Here is a 17,825-nt window from a genome sequence, read left to right as displayed (position 1 = left end):
TTATTATGTGTCATGTTGGTTTGATTCTTAGCAGGATTGATCATTGTAAATACTTCAATGAGCTAACATATAAAGCTCCATGGGCAGTATGTTTTTCTTTCAGCAGTCTTATTGGTTGTAGATTTCATTGAAGACCAAGGAGGTGTTCCCTCAAGGGGGAGGGTTCTATAAAAACCCTTTTCAAAATCCATGTAATAAAGTTAATAAAGGTAAAATAATAACCATAGTCATGGGACATGTATTCCAAGCTAAATGTTGGGAAAAAAACATAGTGATGGGGATCACTTGTTATTAATTAATGCATATGGAAATTGGCAAAGGCAATGGCAAAGGCTTTGGAGAGGAAAAGTGGCATTAATTGGCATTTTATTTATGAAAATAAAGGAAATTAGGAGAAAATTAAGGTGAAAGGTCATAGATTGCATGTGAGGAGGTAATTGTAGGAAAATAATGGAAATTTAAGAAAATAGAGGCCTCATTAATAAAAAGGCTTATGAGGATTAGTTTATAGCTTTTTATCAGTTCAATTTTGGAGCACTCCTTAGAGTTTTCTTGGAGCACTCTTGGAGGAGTGTGGAATACTTAGAGTTTTGGAGCAAGAACGAAAACAAGGAGCAGGAAAGCACAAGAGGACATCAGGATCAACAACTACAAAAGGTTTTTCTTGAAGGTACCGAGTTGCATGTGATATCAGTGATCGACATATTGCTAATCTACTTCCGCCGATGCTCTTCACCTGCTTGGACTCGCCGATGTTGATATGCGATGCGCCTAGACTTGCCAAATACCGATATGTGATATCAACGATCAACAGATCACTATTCCTCCTTCTTCCGGTGATCTTTAACTCCTAGAACCCACTGATATTGATATGCTACTGTGATGAGCTATCCCAAGTCCTGATTGCGATTTTTCTTCAATACTTAGCCATTTTTTTGGGTTTTTTGAGATTTCTAAAGGTATTCTTCAGCAGGTTCTAAATTCTGATCTAGGAACCCTTTTTTGGACTTCTATATACCACTAGAAAGCTCTTTCTAAGAACTACGCACTAGAGAGGGTCCTATATAGTTTGATAGCTTATGTGGCTCAAAATTTGGCATCAAAAATCACTGCTATTTGGCTTCTAAAGCTACTGGTGACTGAAAAAGTGGTGAGTGACAACATTGGCTCCTACTAGGCACAATGCCTTTCTTTTAGGGTGTTGAGAACCTACAGGTCAACCTCCTTCACTATTGGGCATGGAGTCAGTAATAAATGAATCTTTATAATCAACAAAATATCTGTGGAACTTTCCTCCTCAATCTAGAATGTAAAAATAAAAAACTCTAACAACTGGAAAGTAAATGCTCAGCTAGTGAGCTTATTTATGTTCATTCCTACTTATGCACAATACTTAATTCAGCTAAGTATGTTCAAATCTCCAATACAGCCAGGCCAAAATAAGAGTGCTGGACCACATGCCTTCATACGGTTGAAAAAGAAAATTAGAATAGGGATGCAACATGAAAAATATGAAAGCATGGAACGTGCTACATGCTCTTGAAATGACCTTTGGTGCTGACTGAAGAATATGCTTATGTACTTAGCCACAGGGTCATCAAATAGAAAAGGAACATTTGGAGCAACCTATTATTTACATATAGTCTAATGGTTGATGTCTTTTTGGTCATGGCAGCGAAAATATTATCCAGTTCTTTAGATTTGGCCATTTCAAGAAAAGCTTGCTGCTGGGAGATTTTTCTCCACTTGTTGGCAAACAACTATTTATGAACTTCTGCGACCCTATATTGCTCCTCTGAATAATTTGAATCAAAAATTAGAGGAGGGTCTTAGTATTGTTTTCCATGTGAAGGGTGTGCATTGTGAACTAGAGCCTCTTTGATGACCTCCTGGTCAGCCTCCTCTTCTTGTAAAACTTCCCCTGATCGGAAGCATTGTGGATCTGCTTCACTTGACTCTCTAGCCAAGTTGTATTCATCACAGGAAGGAGAAACATCTAGTTCAGCCGAATTAGACCCCTAAGGGTTTTTTGGCAGCTAAGTGATATTTCTTTCTTCACTTTCTAGCTCAGTGGGTGATTCTTCTTGATGCAAGTAGATGTTTTCTTGGAGTGGAGCTTCACAAACATCTTCAGCAGGGTCATCAACTTTGGGATTGATTTCATCCTTACAAAATTTGCAGCAATCTTCAAACATAGAATTTGGTAAATAAAATGTCTTGTAATATTGATGGAATGTTGTATGGAAACATTTCAAGGAAGATATGTTGCCCTAAGGTAGTGTTTTAAACCAAACTATAACATCCCCATCTAAAGACAATTTGAACAACTTCATTTGTACATCTTCAAGAATAATACCTTGTTGCTCCGTGCATTCATGAAAGTCTTTGAGGTGCTGGTCTAGTCTTTTCTTTGAGTTCCTACTAAATTTAGGCAAATATCTATCCCACTCATGAAATGAAGGAACACGGTTAGGATAACCAACAATGAAAGAGAAATATAGTGGGGCAAATTGGTTGGCGAGGAATGCAAGAAGGGCCATATTGAAAACCTCCCTATGTGATTGATTTCAGCTTCGAAAGTAGGGATAGTTTTCAACGACTGTAGCATCAAAGTGAGTATGGGGCTGCTTAAAGGCCAAGATGATCAAAATAGAGATATGGACAGTGGAGTTTCCAGGATGCTTACCATAGAATTGACAATTGGAGTCTCCAAGGTGGGAGATATTCAACCCACACTTCCCGAGCTCACCTAACAAGGGAAATGTAAAGCTCTTTCATATCCAGGGAAAACTATTCTAATCCATTCCCTGACAATGATGCCAAAAAGATGTTGTGGCTAAATCTTACACCTGTAGCACAAGTGTAGGAGGAGAAAAAGAAATCTCCCTAGATACATCCTTTGGGTTGATTGTAGACCAGTGCCTAGGACATCTTAAATAGAGGAGTGTTTGTAAGTTTATATGTGAGGGGGTTGCAACACTCCAATTGTCATGTAAATAAAAAGGAAATAGGAGGGGCTTTGTTCAATAAGATTTCAAGGAGGAAGATTCAGGCCAACTCATGGATCCAAATGCTGGGGGGTATTTGGTAAATCTCAAAGAGAAATGAATTATGCTTTTGGTTGTTGACACAAAAAAATGAGACAACTTAAACTGAAGTTGTATTGATGGTGGAGAGGAGGAAAGGAGGGAGAGAAATATATGCATAGGGCTATAAAAAACAGAATCCTAGGCAATAATGTTCCAGCAGAAAGAGGAATTCATTGGATAGGGATGTAAGCGGGAAAAAATTCTAAACCATGGTTATCCAATTAGATGATAAAAATAGAGGATCAAAAGAAGGTTTCAGATCAAACATAACATGGGTATCGTTCTTTGCCAAAGAAGCTAAGATAAATCCATAGATTGAAGAGGAACCAATTGCTTTCATTACACTATTTCAAAGAAAGAAAAACACAGGGGAAATGAGATTAATAAGAGGAACTTGCTACACATTAATCATTCTTGGAATCAACAGGGAAACACCATTTATCCCAAAGGGCCCAATAACCAGTCCATACACTTATCCATGATATCAGAGTAGTCCCAAAAAAACATATTGAATCAAAATGGCAACATAGAGTTTAGCCCTCGCGGGCTGAGAATCCAAAACCTTTGTTATAGATTTCATGCCCCTATTTTTAAGAAGATGGGGAGAGATTTGAATTACAATAAAAATATTTGAGCCTGATCCCCAACTGTCATGCTAGACTAGCTGTCTCAACTCTGTCAGGCTCTGCTACCACATACCTAAGATTACAATAAGGATTGAATCCCTTTCTTAGAAAAATATAGAAATAAATGCTCAGACAAAGAAAGTCGAGAGAGGAAGGAGGAGGTGTCACCTTGCTACTTTAGTGGAGGCTTTGGATGGAGCCACACCCCTACTGTTGTCATGCTCTTCTCTAATGTTGAGGTAGTTTACTATTGCATCAACCGACTTCTTTCAACTCTCCTTTGACTGCTTTTGGCACTGACTTATGGAGGTGTGTTACAGGTTGAGTCCTTTTCTGTGTAGAGGGATGGGGCACTATGCCGTGCCATTAAGTCCTCTTGAGTCCCCCCCATATTGTTCGATAGTTGCGCCATGATCCATTAACTATTATAGCTACTGGCCCATCCACCCATTTAAATTGTTGCATGATGCCATTGGACCACCTCGACCGTGGGTCTTTAAACACTAAAAATAGATAAAATAGGCGAGCACTTTTAATTCCCCCTTTCGCCCTCTTATCATAACCCCTTTTGTAAATTTTTGTATACGACCGGAGGGCTATAACCAGGGGCTTATCCCTTAAGTGCTAAGGCCATCGGACCCATGTCCAAAAGCCTTTTCCTTTGTTATCGCAAATCCCACATATGACGCTTCAACTGTGTTTCACTTGTGGCGTTTCCCTTTTTCCTCACGTTTGGAAATCCATGGGGTTGGGCCCATCAAAAGATATCGCAATCACCTACTAGAGGAGAAGGTTTCTTATCCTTTTCTTTAGAGTGGACGCAACGTCTATATAGACCCTGCCATAATTTTATATCACATTAGGGGGGAAGTGCCTGCATATCACAATTTCCTACTAGAGGAGAAGGCCCCTTATGCTTTTCCTTGGAGTGGGTCGATAGTCTAGACGTGATGTCCATATAGACCATTCCATAATTCTATATCACATCTAGAAGGGAAGTCCTGCATATCGTAATCACACTACACCATTGTCTTAAGCCTTTACCCCTTAATTGTTGCGATCAACAATCTGCGAGGTGACATCATCACTGCCATGTGTCACCTTGTGAGTAGCAACGCATGGCACCCAAAAATAGCCCATAGGATCCCTAAAAGCACCCAAAATCAGTGACACGTTTCCACCTGCCACATCATCTTCTGTACTTGCCACGTAATTGCTGATGTCAATTGCCATGTCAGCTTGGTGGACCAATCAGTGGCCATCACATGTCCCCCTTGGAGGACAAAGAAAGAGGCATGCCGGGCCCTGTTTTTCCATGCTTTCCTTTGTATTTAAAAATCGGCCCTCCCCGACGATTTTGTTCAATATGACAATATCGGTGATTTTTTATAGTTTCAAACCTGTGACCCTGTTGATCCACTGATCGTCGATGCCACATGGAGGAGAGAGAAGGGGAATCATAACCCTTGGTTTGTGTAGCCATTTCCTTTGTAAATTGGAATCAACCCCTCTTGGTGGTACAACAGTTTATCACAATTGGCCCCATCTATGTTGTCTTAGGCCTTAAAACCCCACTGATCGTTGACCACCGATCGTCGATATGTGATATCGGCCATCAATGGATCACTAATTTACTTTCGTCGATGCTCTTTGCCTACCTAGACCCACTGATGCCGATATGTGATGCGCCCAGACCTGCCGACCATCGATATGTGATATCAATGATCGAAAAATCACTATTCCTCCTTCCGTTGGTGCTCTTTACCTCCTGAACCCCGTTGATACCTATATGCAATTGCGATGAACTTTCCCAAGTCCTGATTGTGATTTTTCTTCAACACTTAGCCATTTTTTTTGGTTTTCTGAGCTTTCTAAAGGGATTCTTCAGCAAGTTCTAACTTCTGATCCAAGAACCCTTTTTTGGACTTATATACACCATCGGAAAGCTCTTTTCGAGCACTACGCACTAGAGAGGGTTCCATCTAGTTCTAATAGCTTATGTGGCTCAAAATTTAGCATCAAAAATCATTGGTATTTTGCTTCTGAAGCTACTAGTGATTGAAAAAGTGGTGAGTGACAAGAACTAGGATAGAAGAAGAAAGACTTCTGAAGCTGCAAGGAACCTCTACTCATGCACATAAATTTTCATACAATTTTCACTATGATGAAGGTTCATTTCCATCACGTCTTTTATGGCATGCTATATTTGGACACTTGAACTATGAAAGACTCCGCTTGTTGAAGAAAAATGGTGTTAATGGTTTGCCTATAATTCCTAGGAAACTTAAGCAATGTGATGCTTGTATCTTAGGAAAGCACAACAGACAATATTTTCATGATTCTCATTCTAAAGCACATAGAAAACTTGAACTCATTCATTTGATTTATGTGGACCAAAGTGTATTCCTTATGGGAATGGTAATAAATATATGATGCCATTTATTGATGACTACACCAGAATGTGTTGGGTTTCTTTATTGAAGAACAAATCTAAAGCTTTTGAAACATTTAAGAAATTTCATTCATAGATTGAAAATGATGCACAATATCATATTGGATTTATTCATACTTATAATGGAAAAGAATATACATTAAATTAATTTGAAAACTATCTTTGCCAATATGGGATCAAACATAAAACAACTATGCCTTATAATCCCCAACAGAACGAAGTAGCTAAAAGAATGAACGAGAAAATCTTAAATGTGGTACGTTCCATGATGTTTTTCAAGAATGTTAAAATGATGTCATTAGGGGAATTTTGAGGTATAAAATGAGCCTCCTAAGGAACTTATAAAATAATAGTGGAAATAATAAAATAAGATTAGATTACATCATCAAATTTTTGAGGGAAAGAAGTAAAAACTACTTTTTCAACTCATTTCCCTAAGGTTTTACTCAAATTTTGAGCGGGAGTACTCCTTGGATGCAAAATTTAATTCCTCATCCAAGGAGTACCCATATTTCATACTTTTGATGGACCCTGCTACACAAAAAATGAGAAATACATGAAAAATGTGGTTGAAATCATGTTTTCCATGTATTTCTCATTTTTCGTGTAGCAGGGTCCATTGAAAGTATGCAACACAAGTTCTCCTTGAATGAGGAATTAAGTTTTGCATCCAAAAATTACTCCCGCTCGAAATTTGAGTAAAACCTAGGGAGATAAGTTGAAAAAGTAGTTTTATTATTTTATTAATTTTGTTTTTTTACTCCAAAAATGGTGAATCATCCCCCATGGTTGACATCATCATTTTAAATCATATTGGTTCTTATAAAGTTTATTTTGGTTGTACATTTTTATTAGGAGGCCCATTTTAGATCTCTAAATTCCCCTAATGTTTGGGCTGATGCAGTTCTATGTGCAGTGTATATAAAGATATGTGTCCATATAATGCTATAAAAAAATAAACTCCTACTAAATGTGTTATGGCCACATTCCTTCGGTGAGGCATTTCAGGGTTTTTTGTTCCACATGATATGCCTTGATACCTAAGGAACAAAGAAACAAACTCAGTGAAAGGAGTCTCAAATGTATCTTCTTGGGGTACTCAAATACCTCCAAAGTATACTGTCTCTATGATGAAGTGAAAAAGAAGTTTTTAGTATCTAGAGATGTGATCTTTCTTGAATCTTCCAAGACTAACAATGTTGTTGAGCGATAAATTAATCACTTGGATAGATTCAAACATGCAAAGTATTTTCAAGAGTTTGATAATGATATTCAACATATTGAAGGGTGGATCCCTATACTGGATCAATCTGTAGAATCTTTTTCCGAAGCACTCTCCCCCCGCATGAAGCTTCAACCATTGATGATACTTTGGTTGATGTTATTGACAAAATTGGGAGATTAAATATTGATTCAGCCCCATCTCAATCAACTAAGTAGCCCGTCCCATCTTTGGAAGGCCCTCCAAAATGGCTAACAAAGACACTTGAAATTGTTTGTCCTGATGAGGTTGGAAAGACAAGAACAAGAAGTTCATCCAAACAAAACGGAGGCGATGTAAAAAATCTTGATTCACTAGTTGATATGGACGTTTCTCATCATTGTGAACTAAATTTGTCTACAGATTTTGAACCAACTTCCTTCAAAGAAGACACTTCTCATGATGTTGGAAAGAAGTGATGCATAAAGAATATGATGCTTTGATAAAGAATGGCACCCAGAAGCTAATTTATCATCATTGGGAACCAAAACAATAATATGCAAGTGGGTCTTCAAAAACAAGTATAAAGTAGATGGCTCACTTGACAAGCACAAGTCCATGCTAGTGGAGAAAGGTTTTTCATAGAAGGAAGGGGTTGAAAATGAGGAGAGTTTCCCCCCCACAACAAAATGGTTACCATCTAGACACTCTTTTCCTTAGCAGGTTAGAACGGTTGGAAAGTCCATAAAATGGATGTAAAATATACTTTCTTGAATGCATATATGAAAGAGAATGTTTTTATGTCCCAACAAGAAGGATTTGTTGTGAAGGGTTGAGAACATAAAGTATGCAAGCTTGTAAAATCCTTGTATGGCCCCAAGAAAACACCGTGAGCATGGTACAAGAAGTTAATTGAGCATCTTATGAAACTCAATTTCAAACATTATGATCTTGATGATGTAACTTTGTTTGTCAAGAAAGTTGGAAAAATAGTTGTATATCTTGTGGTGTATGTAGATGATCTTTTGATGAGAGGGAACAATGAGAGCTACATTTAATCCATAAAGAAAGAAGTGAGGAAAGGTTTTGAAATGAAAAATTTGGGCTATGTTCACTACTATCTTGGTATTTGTTATAGACACATTTGGGCACTGCAACTCCAAACTCATATGTCCATAAAACAAGGGCTCTTTAACCCCTAAAAGTGTTGTTTCATACCCTAAAGGATCATGGTCGACTGATTACATCATTTAGCAGAAGTTCCACCTGAAAAACCACTCAGAACTGGCCAAAACTGGACCATACTGACTGCTCCATGGTCAAGGTGTGATGCATACTGACTGCTACACTAGCCATGTGCGATGCATACTAAAAGAGCCTTTTGTGGGGTGCGATGAGTGAGAATAGACAAATGGTAGAGACAGTTTGCTAAGTGGATGATTATGGAATCTTCCAGAAACTTCTCATATGACACTTGCCTCTCTGAATTCACCTAGGGATGAGTAAGAGATCAATGAAATCTCCAAGTTGAACCAAGAACTATCAGTGGAATGACGCTAATAAAAAACCCAGAGCTGACTCACACCCTTGCGAGATAGATATAAATGGATCCCTCATCTGAGAGATCTAGAGGCTGGAATTTTGTAATTTGTAAGGAAGTGATGTTGGTTTATCTGTGAGAAGAGACAATGTATTTTTGGGTGATATTGCTTTTCATGAGGTGAAGAGGGCTTCTATGCTGGGAGGATGATATTGGATCAGACAGCTGGGTTGTAATCCTCTCTTCTACTATTAATAAAGTTCTTTGAGTTTTCCTCCATATAATCATGTGTTTGTGAATCTTATTGTTTATGAATGCAATTGTATGGTCAATGTGTTTCTGATTCTACATTGTTTATGATGTTTTAGATAGAGATGCTTTGATGGTTTTCTGTTACTTTGACTCTACAGGTACTCTTTAAAGCGGGACAAGTAGGAGAGGAGTGGCAAATTCTATCAAGGGAGAGAGAAATCAAGCAAGGATCCAAGTGGAAGATCTAGGTTGGTCCTCTTTTCTTCCCTCTTATCTATTACACTTAAAGGAAATCTCGAATTGCTTTGATTGTTTGTTTCTAAGATAGCTACCCGTCTTAGTGGGACTAGTAGATCGAATAGACACTAATTTTCCTAGAAACAAAATGGCGACTCCACTGGGGAACGAATAGTTTGTTTGTTTGTTATTGTTGTTTGCTTTATAAACTACAGACGAAGCCTGAAGTTAGCCAGCTAGCCTTCGAACCGCCTTTGCTATGCAATTGTGAAGTAGATGAATGCTGCTTCAGTCAATATCCGGTTGGTTTATGAACTAAACATCTGACTTAAAAGCATTCTAAGCACCCTTGTGGTAGCTCATAACCTCATAAGATCATACCCCTATACTTTGTTTTTACTGTCCATCATAACTCAGCCTAAATCACTGAACTTAGCTACAAATTTTGAGCAAAAACCAAACTCAGTTTCGCTCCCTGGTCCATCGCACTATCTGTAACTGGCAGCCTATATGCATCGCACCTCCCGTGTGTTGCAAGTGAGATGCATCCTTGTTTCCCTTAAGGACAGGTGCGATGATTGAGTGATACTGTTTCTCTGTTTGAAAGTTGTTTTTTCCTCCTGATTTTTAGCTTTATTCAGTAGTTTTGTTGTTCATGATCAGTATCTCATTGCTAAAGCCTCCTTCCTTTACATTATTCAGCCTCCATTGATTAGGATTTGTAAATGTTTTTATGTATTTGTCCATCATTTACTATCCTCCTTTGTCGAAAGTAGCTTAATCGAATTGTCGTTTTTGATGCAAAAAGTGTAGTAACTGTCATTTTGAGTCAAAAAGAAGAGTGTCATAAAGTCTTCCTCCTCTAGATAGTCGATTGTAATTTTTTCATTGTATTTGATTTGGATTGTTAATTTTTGAAGTGTCAAAAAAGTTTTCCATTCAAAATTGGAAGTGTCGTTTTAGTCTTCCTTTCATTTTGAAAAGAAATTGTTGAAATGTCGCTTTGATGAAAATAGTTCAGATCTATACTTAGTTTCCTTTTTGGCATTCTCAGATTAAGGAAACGAAAAACAAATACATGCATTTGCATTTGCAATTAGACTGTGTGCGAAAGATGATTTAGGAAAGTGCATTTAGTGCATGCACTTTGCTCTATGTTGAAAGAATTGTATCCTTCTTTCCTTAGTAGCTAGGATTTTCATTGCTAAAACAAAATAAATGACTGCTTATCATTTTAGATTGCATATTTAGGAATTTTACATCTACATCACGCAGTGAACCTTGAAAGACAAAATTCTAAGCAAGATCAACTCTAAAATAAATCTCAATGAACATAAAAACACTTTGGAACCTAACGCAACACATCTAGAAGTCTAGGCTAGAGACGTGTTCCAGCGTCGTAAAACCTGGTAACTATCATTTTCATCGAAGGTTGGGTGATTCCTCCTCTTTGATATGACAAGTGCCAGTATGGACTTGTGCTCCCCGTACCGTCGAGTATATATTGGGAGACCACAATAGGCTGATATCCTTTATCCTTAGGAAGTCATGTCTACCGCCCTATTGATCGCAATGCATTGAACACAACATTCGGGAAGATTGACTGCCGTACGTAAAGTCCTTGGTAATTTCTCTTTTATTTACCACCAAGGTGTATATTGCATTTTTGTGATTGGATTGGTAATCCCTTTGTCTAGATTTCTAGAGTAGTCACTTTCGTTCCTTTTCGACTCCTTAAAAGAAAAGGTCCATCTCAGTACTTGTCACTTCAGGCTCATTAAAAATTGAAGGCGACTAGAGTCACCTTTATCTTTTTCTCGACTCTTAAAAATTGTAAAAGCAAAGTTGTGTCAAAGCGTCATAAAAGTTATTTAAATCAGAATAACATCCCCTTTCCTTTGTTAATCTTAGGATGCGATAATGGAGTCCACCAATCAAGGAATCCCTCTTGGATGGAATCCTAGCCCTTTCTCCTCGTGGGGAGATATTGGTGCTTTGTGTATGGCTACATTGTCCCTTCCAGGAATCACAATCATCCTACCGGTATGGCTATTCTCGACCTCTGTCATTCAAAACACTGTAAATTCCTCAACAATCAAATCAACAACTAGATGATACTAAAGTTGTCCCTTCACCTTCTACTTCGCTTGTTTCTCCCTCCACTTCTTCCTCTTCGCTTGGTGAAACTAGTGACACTAAAAACCCAGTAGCTAAGAAGAAGAAGAAAGGGAAGGAGAAGAAGAAGAAAGGGAAGGAGAAGAAGAATAAGAAGCCAGTTAAGCAAGGGGAAACAATGAATCATCTAGTGAAAATCCACACATTAAATCTCCTAAATATCCTTGTCTAATTTGAAAATCAAACCACTTTCATCAAGATTGTCCTTGCATTCCGCGAACCTTGAGAGAGTGGTCTCCACTTTCGCACCATCCGGTGTCATCAACCTCTGACAATCAGATTGATAGCACACCGTCAACTAGTGAAAATGAAAGTCCTCGACAGGAAAGAAAGGTCAAACCTCCATGTCTACTATGTGAGGGAGACCATCACCTTCCCCATTGTCCTTTTCTAGATGAGGCCAAGAGAATATTTCATAATCATCCTACTTCACCGTAGCGAATTCTGCCTAGATACAAGAAACTATTACTGAGTCCATTACTAGTTGAAAACCAGACTGACATAACTCAGTTATCGTTCGAATCACATGTCGGTGAAAGTCAACCTTCTAAGTCCATATCGGACCAAAGTCAACAGGTCAAGATGGCAGCCGACCCAGTCTTGCCTTCAGAAGGTCCACCTTCAGATGATACAATTTCCAAAGAGAACGAGAACGACACCATTCAAATTATTTTTGTCAATATAAAGTCTGGTGAACTTGGGGGCAATCCACCTGTTCCTTTACAATAGGAGGAAAACCCTCCAGTTCATGAGGTTTATCTGACCATTTATCTGGTACCTCCTCTGAGCAGTCTAGTCATTTTCTTTGATTGGAATCAACTAGCAAGACCCCGCCTTCCATCTAATGTACCATTCTGGATCATAGTACAAGTTTACAAAATGATCATGTCTGGCACTATCATAGATGAAGGGGCTTCAGTGAGTATCCTTTCCTGAACTTCTTGGAAAGTGCTTGGTTTGCCATCGCTTTTGCCTGAAACACAAAATTTGTCAGGCTTCAACAAAGGAACCAGTCAACTGCTAGGGATCCTTCAAAAGTTACCGATAACTTTGAAAAGGAAAACCATTCATTTGAACATGATGGTAGTGCAAGGGCCACTAGATTACAATCTACTCCTTGGACGTGACTATATATAGCATGGAAGCTATTGTTTCCACACTCTTTCGAGTGATGTGCTTTCCACATGAAGGAAAACTGGTGCAATTTGTTGACCAACTTTCATTTCCTGGTTCAAACACAACTACAAATCAACCATCATCCCTAAATGGTCTCTTTGTGTTAACAATGTCTCTTCAACCTTCATTCCATCCACCTAATTACCACGAGTAGTTCAGTGATTGTAACGAAGTTTAGGGGGCATGCACCCTGGTCTGCTTCGGCAAGAAAACCCAGATGAAAAGAGAGATTTCCTTGAAGGTTATATGATTGGACTAAAAAAACATTTCCTTGTAGGTTATGTGATGGGTCTGAAACAACTATTTCCTTGTAAGTTATGTGATTGGAAGCTCACACCATTCACCTTCGTATATTTCGATGGAAAAAACACAGGAAGTCTTGCCTAACCGCAGGGATTTCGATTTGGTAACCTACGAACTCTCCTTTTCTTAAATACCTAGGGGCATGCAACCTTTTATGCAATTGAAAAACGACCAATTTCATTTTTTTAGCTTTTTAGCTTTTTAGCATAGTTAGCTTTGTAGTTTGGTCGTTTCTAGCTTACATAAAAAGGCAATGAGCACATGTTATAGTAGAGTTCAAGCTCATTAAAAAATAAACCTACCAATAAGGGACATCTTCAAACGAATGGAAAGAGTAATGTTTCCAAAGGTTCAAGCTCATTAAAAAATAAACCTACCACTGAGCATAGTTTCTTCCAATTCAAGCACATTAAAAAATGAATCCACCCTTGGTAAATAACCTTCGTGATTGCCCTGCTATCAACCTTTTGAGCCTTGGTTGTGTTCCTACCATCACCTCCATTATTTTGGGTGATCATACGATTCCACTTGATTATTTACCCTTTTGAGGAACAGCTACAGCGAGTGGTTCTGTTAGCCACCCTCTTCACACTGCCATGTTTTGAGAAGTTCCAAACTTACGTGGAACCAGTTGCTACCCAAGAACACCACTCGTTCCTAAAAAATGAGTCTCTTTTAAACTCTTTTTAGACTCGTTAAATATAAAAATATTGTCGAGCTATTGGCCTTTCCAGCTCGTTAAAGTAAGGGGAAGCATCATCCCTCCTATATATTTTAATCTTTTTGGACCTGAGGAATTATCAAACAAAAATATCGAGCACTTGTCTTTTTCGGCTCGCTAAAGTGATCAAAAAGTCATCCCTTTCATATTATTTTATACTTTTTTCAGACTTAAGGGATTATGCTACGAAAAAGGACTGTTGGAGTTTCCTTTTCGTCCCTTTTCAAACTCTCTAAACATGAAAAGGACCGAGTTATCTTTGTCATTAAACTCGTTAAAACAATAGTGACAAACTTGTCCACCCAAACAAGAACGAGTCTCACTGATGCTAGGCTCACTAAAACATAGCGACAAGTTTGCCCAAAGGGCAAATTATAGGCCAAGCATATGTTATCCTCCTCAAGCTTGACAAAAATAAAGAGGTACTGGTCAACAATGACTGGGGAAAAGGGAAGAAAACTTGAAGCATTTTATTGGTAGCAGGTCGCTCTTGAACATGACACTTTCACTCCATGACCATGATTGAGTCGGGTTGGGTTATTCCATTCACCGGTCATATCACCATTGGTCCTCCATAACATCCATCTTTTGGGGTTAACACTACCAATCCATTTCAGTGTCACCGACATGTTCAAGAGAAGTCATTCAAAGAATTCACCATCCAACAAACACCTCATCCACTACAATACCTCCGCCCTTCATTTTTCATGACTACCATTCCTGAACCTTATATCACCAGATCATTTTCACCTCTAGAAGATCTTTTTGTTCTGTTTCATGTCGTAGATGTGGTATACATTAAGGCCCTCCTACAACGAGTCACTTCTTGTCAACATCAGCTCATTATCCAAGAAGTTGACTTAGAAGCAACCCTTTCAGTACTTTGAAGCTTGCATGCCTCAATGGCAAGTTTCTCACTTCCGACGACAGGTTTACATCAATGGCCTTTGACCAAAAGATTTTTCATTGTGTTCAACATCATATCATATATTCACACCACGTGAATTGTACTGTAGTACCTTGAGGGTCATTATCATTATCGGTGATTCCTCTCGCGCCTGTTAATAGCTTACATTATTGGTTGGTAATCAGGCGATGTCTTTCCATGTTCGACTTCAGAACGTCTTTTCACATGGATCGAATTGTACATTGGGTGAAGATTGAACGAGTTTGAAGATCCCGGATCTAGTTTCATCCATCCGAGCTGTGATATATTCAGGAAAATAAAAAAATAAATTGTACACAAAAGCTGCACAAATAGTCATCTAAGCCAGGGAAGATGACTCTTCATGCGAAGAATCACCAGTCTACAATAGTGGATGATTGTCTATCCTATGTACATGAAAATGAATTTATAAAGCTGAGCATGGGAATGCCCGCCTCAGCTAGATCATGAAAATAATATGATGATGATGTATTGTATTGTATCTTATACAGGTCACCTTGTAGTTCGAATACCTTGGATCCTCATGATAAACCATTTCACCCGACATCAAAAGATTTACGACCTCATGCTTTAAGGGGCAACTGTTATAGACACATTTGGGCATTGCAAACCCAAACTCATATGTCCATAAACCAAGGGCTCTTTAACCCCTAAAAGTGTTGTTTCATACCTTAAAGGATCATGGTCAACTGATTACATCATTTCCCAGAAGTTCCACCTGAAAAGCCACTCAGAACTGGCCAAAACTGGACCATATTGGTTGCTCCATGGTCAAGGTGCGATGCATATTGACTGCTACACTAGCCAAGTGCGATGCATGGGAGGATGATGTTGGATCAGACAGCTGGGTTGTAATCTTCTCTTTTACTATTAATAAATTTCTTTGAGTTTTCCTCCATATAATCACGTGTTTGTGAATCTTATTATTTATGAATGCAATTGTATGGTCAATGTGTTTCTGATTCTACATTGTTCATGATGTTTTAGATAGAGATGCTTTGATGGTTTTCTATTAATTTGACTCTACAGATACTCTTTAAAGCGGGACAAGTAGGATAGGAGTGGCAAATTCTATCCAGGGAGAGAGAAATCAAGCAAGGATCCAAGCAGAATATTCAGGTTGGTACTCTTTTCTTCCTGTTACACAAAAATGTCATCACTATGATTATTTACAGTCAGTATGGGTCTATCATCACTTGTACTGTCCTCCTAAGCAAGTCTAAGACCTCAGCTCTTCAAATCAAGCTTTGGAAATGGGAGAAAGACATTAAAAATCAATGTAACTCTGGTTCCGCACTTTCTCTCGTGGTCACCTGCGGTCCCGCACCTTCTGTGTACAAAAGCTGCGTAACTACCTGCTCTGTCCCTAACGGTGTAGGTGCGGACCCCTGTGAAAGTCAAAAGGCGCAAGTTTTATCTTAAAAAACTCACTTTGGGTTAATTCTAGAGTTTTCTAGAAGGAATTTTGACGTGGATTGTTCGCTCTGAGGTGGTTCATGCATCCCAAAAGAGAAGGAGCTAATCCCTTGAATAAAGGAGCTATCCCTTTGAAGGAGGGCTTTATCCCTTTAAAGGAGGACCTAGTAACTTCCCTCCATTGCACTATAAATACAGGCATTGGGGTGATGACTAGAGAGGTTAGAAGTTGAACATTTTGAGGGTAAATGATGGTGAAATTAAGACTTCCTAGTTGAGCTTAAGAGGAGAGATCACATACCTTTTTGGCTTCATTGGGGAGTGAGTGAAACTTGTCAAAGTAGAGGAGACTTCTTGTTGGACCCTGGGAGGAGCTTGTACAGCGTCAAGGCAAAGGTTGTAAAGTTCTTCTTCTTTTGAATTAATACAATCAAACTCATTTTTCTCAACAAGTATCTTATGTTATTTGTTTCATGGACTCCTTGACTTTCATGTTAAATATGTTTTATGCAATTGGTTTTTCAGGTGCTATTTAATTTGTTTGCCTTTTTTGTGTTTGCAGATTCACAAAAAGGAACTCATTTGGATCGAAGGAGCGAGGGCATCCACAAGCTTGCGTTGGACCAAAGGTAGGCCCTGAAAACACTTGTTTGCTATTGTTTATTGAAGCATATTTAGAGAAAGATAGTGTCTGGTTGGTTTGCTTGTCATTAGGTCTTCTTTAGATTCTAGGATGGTCTATCTTTTCCGAAAGATCGACTCATTCCGTGTGACAAAATGGCGACTCCGCTGGGGACTTGATTGTTTTCCTTGTTTATACTTTGACCTGAGAAACTGTATTTTCTGTTTCTGTTTTTGACTTGATGATTGTGGGATTGGGTGAATTTAGTTAATTTTGAGTCAGTTTTTATTTTTCATAGTTTTGGGAGAGGTAGGCACCCTCTGAGTTAAGCACAGTGCATACCTGTACGCACTTTTCCTTTGTACACAGAGCATGAACGCACCTGTGTAAATAGGTTGCCTGCGTACCCTGTCAAAAATTTGAAAAATTTTAAATTTTTCTCTTTTTTATCAGTTTAGAATTTGTTTATAGGTTTTAGCCATTGCACAGACCTGCTTGTTCCCTGTCAAAAAATTTCCTTGGTTTAATTTCATTAGGGTTAGGGTTTTAGGTGGAATTCCTAGGAATTTTGCTTGTTGGGTTTGTTTTTCGTTTTTGGTTGTGTAGTGGCTCTGAGCTTAGAAGCCGTAGGGACCTCAGATTACCTTGGTGTCTACCAGTCTTCTTATGAGTTTGACCATTTATGAAATCTCCCCTTGTTGAGGAATCCGCTTTGTGTTTTCTCATTTCAAAATTTCGAAAAACTTGTATTTGAAAGTTGGAATTTTCATTTTTAAAAAAGAAAAACGAAAGATTGGTTTTTTTTTGACTAATTGTGATTCTGCATAAATTAGTCCTTAGCTCACATTTAGCTAAGTAAAACATCCTCAAAAAGACTTTTAGTAGGCTTTGACTTCAAGTAGCTTTTTATAGTTTGTAGCTCTCAAAGTTAGTCATTTTCATTAGTTTTGAGTGTTTTATTTACAAAATATAAAAAAATCTCTTTTGGAAAAAGTTTGTTTTTGTAGTGATTGAGTGCTTTGAAAAGAAAAGGGAAATTTTTGTGAAATAACTAGTTGTCTTGTTTTGA

The sequence above is a fragment of the Pinus tabuliformis genome, chromosome 3_2 (genome assembly GCF_031772625.1).
Source record: "Pinus tabuliformis cultivar Carrire ecotype Pingquan chromosome 3_2, CPIR1, whole genome shotgun sequence".
Taxonomy (NCBI): Eukaryota; Viridiplantae; Streptophyta; class Pinopsida; order Pinales; family Pinaceae; genus Pinus; species Pinus tabuliformis.
The sequence above is the reverse complement of the archived record's forward strand: the minus strand, read 5'-3'. Positions refer to the sequence as shown.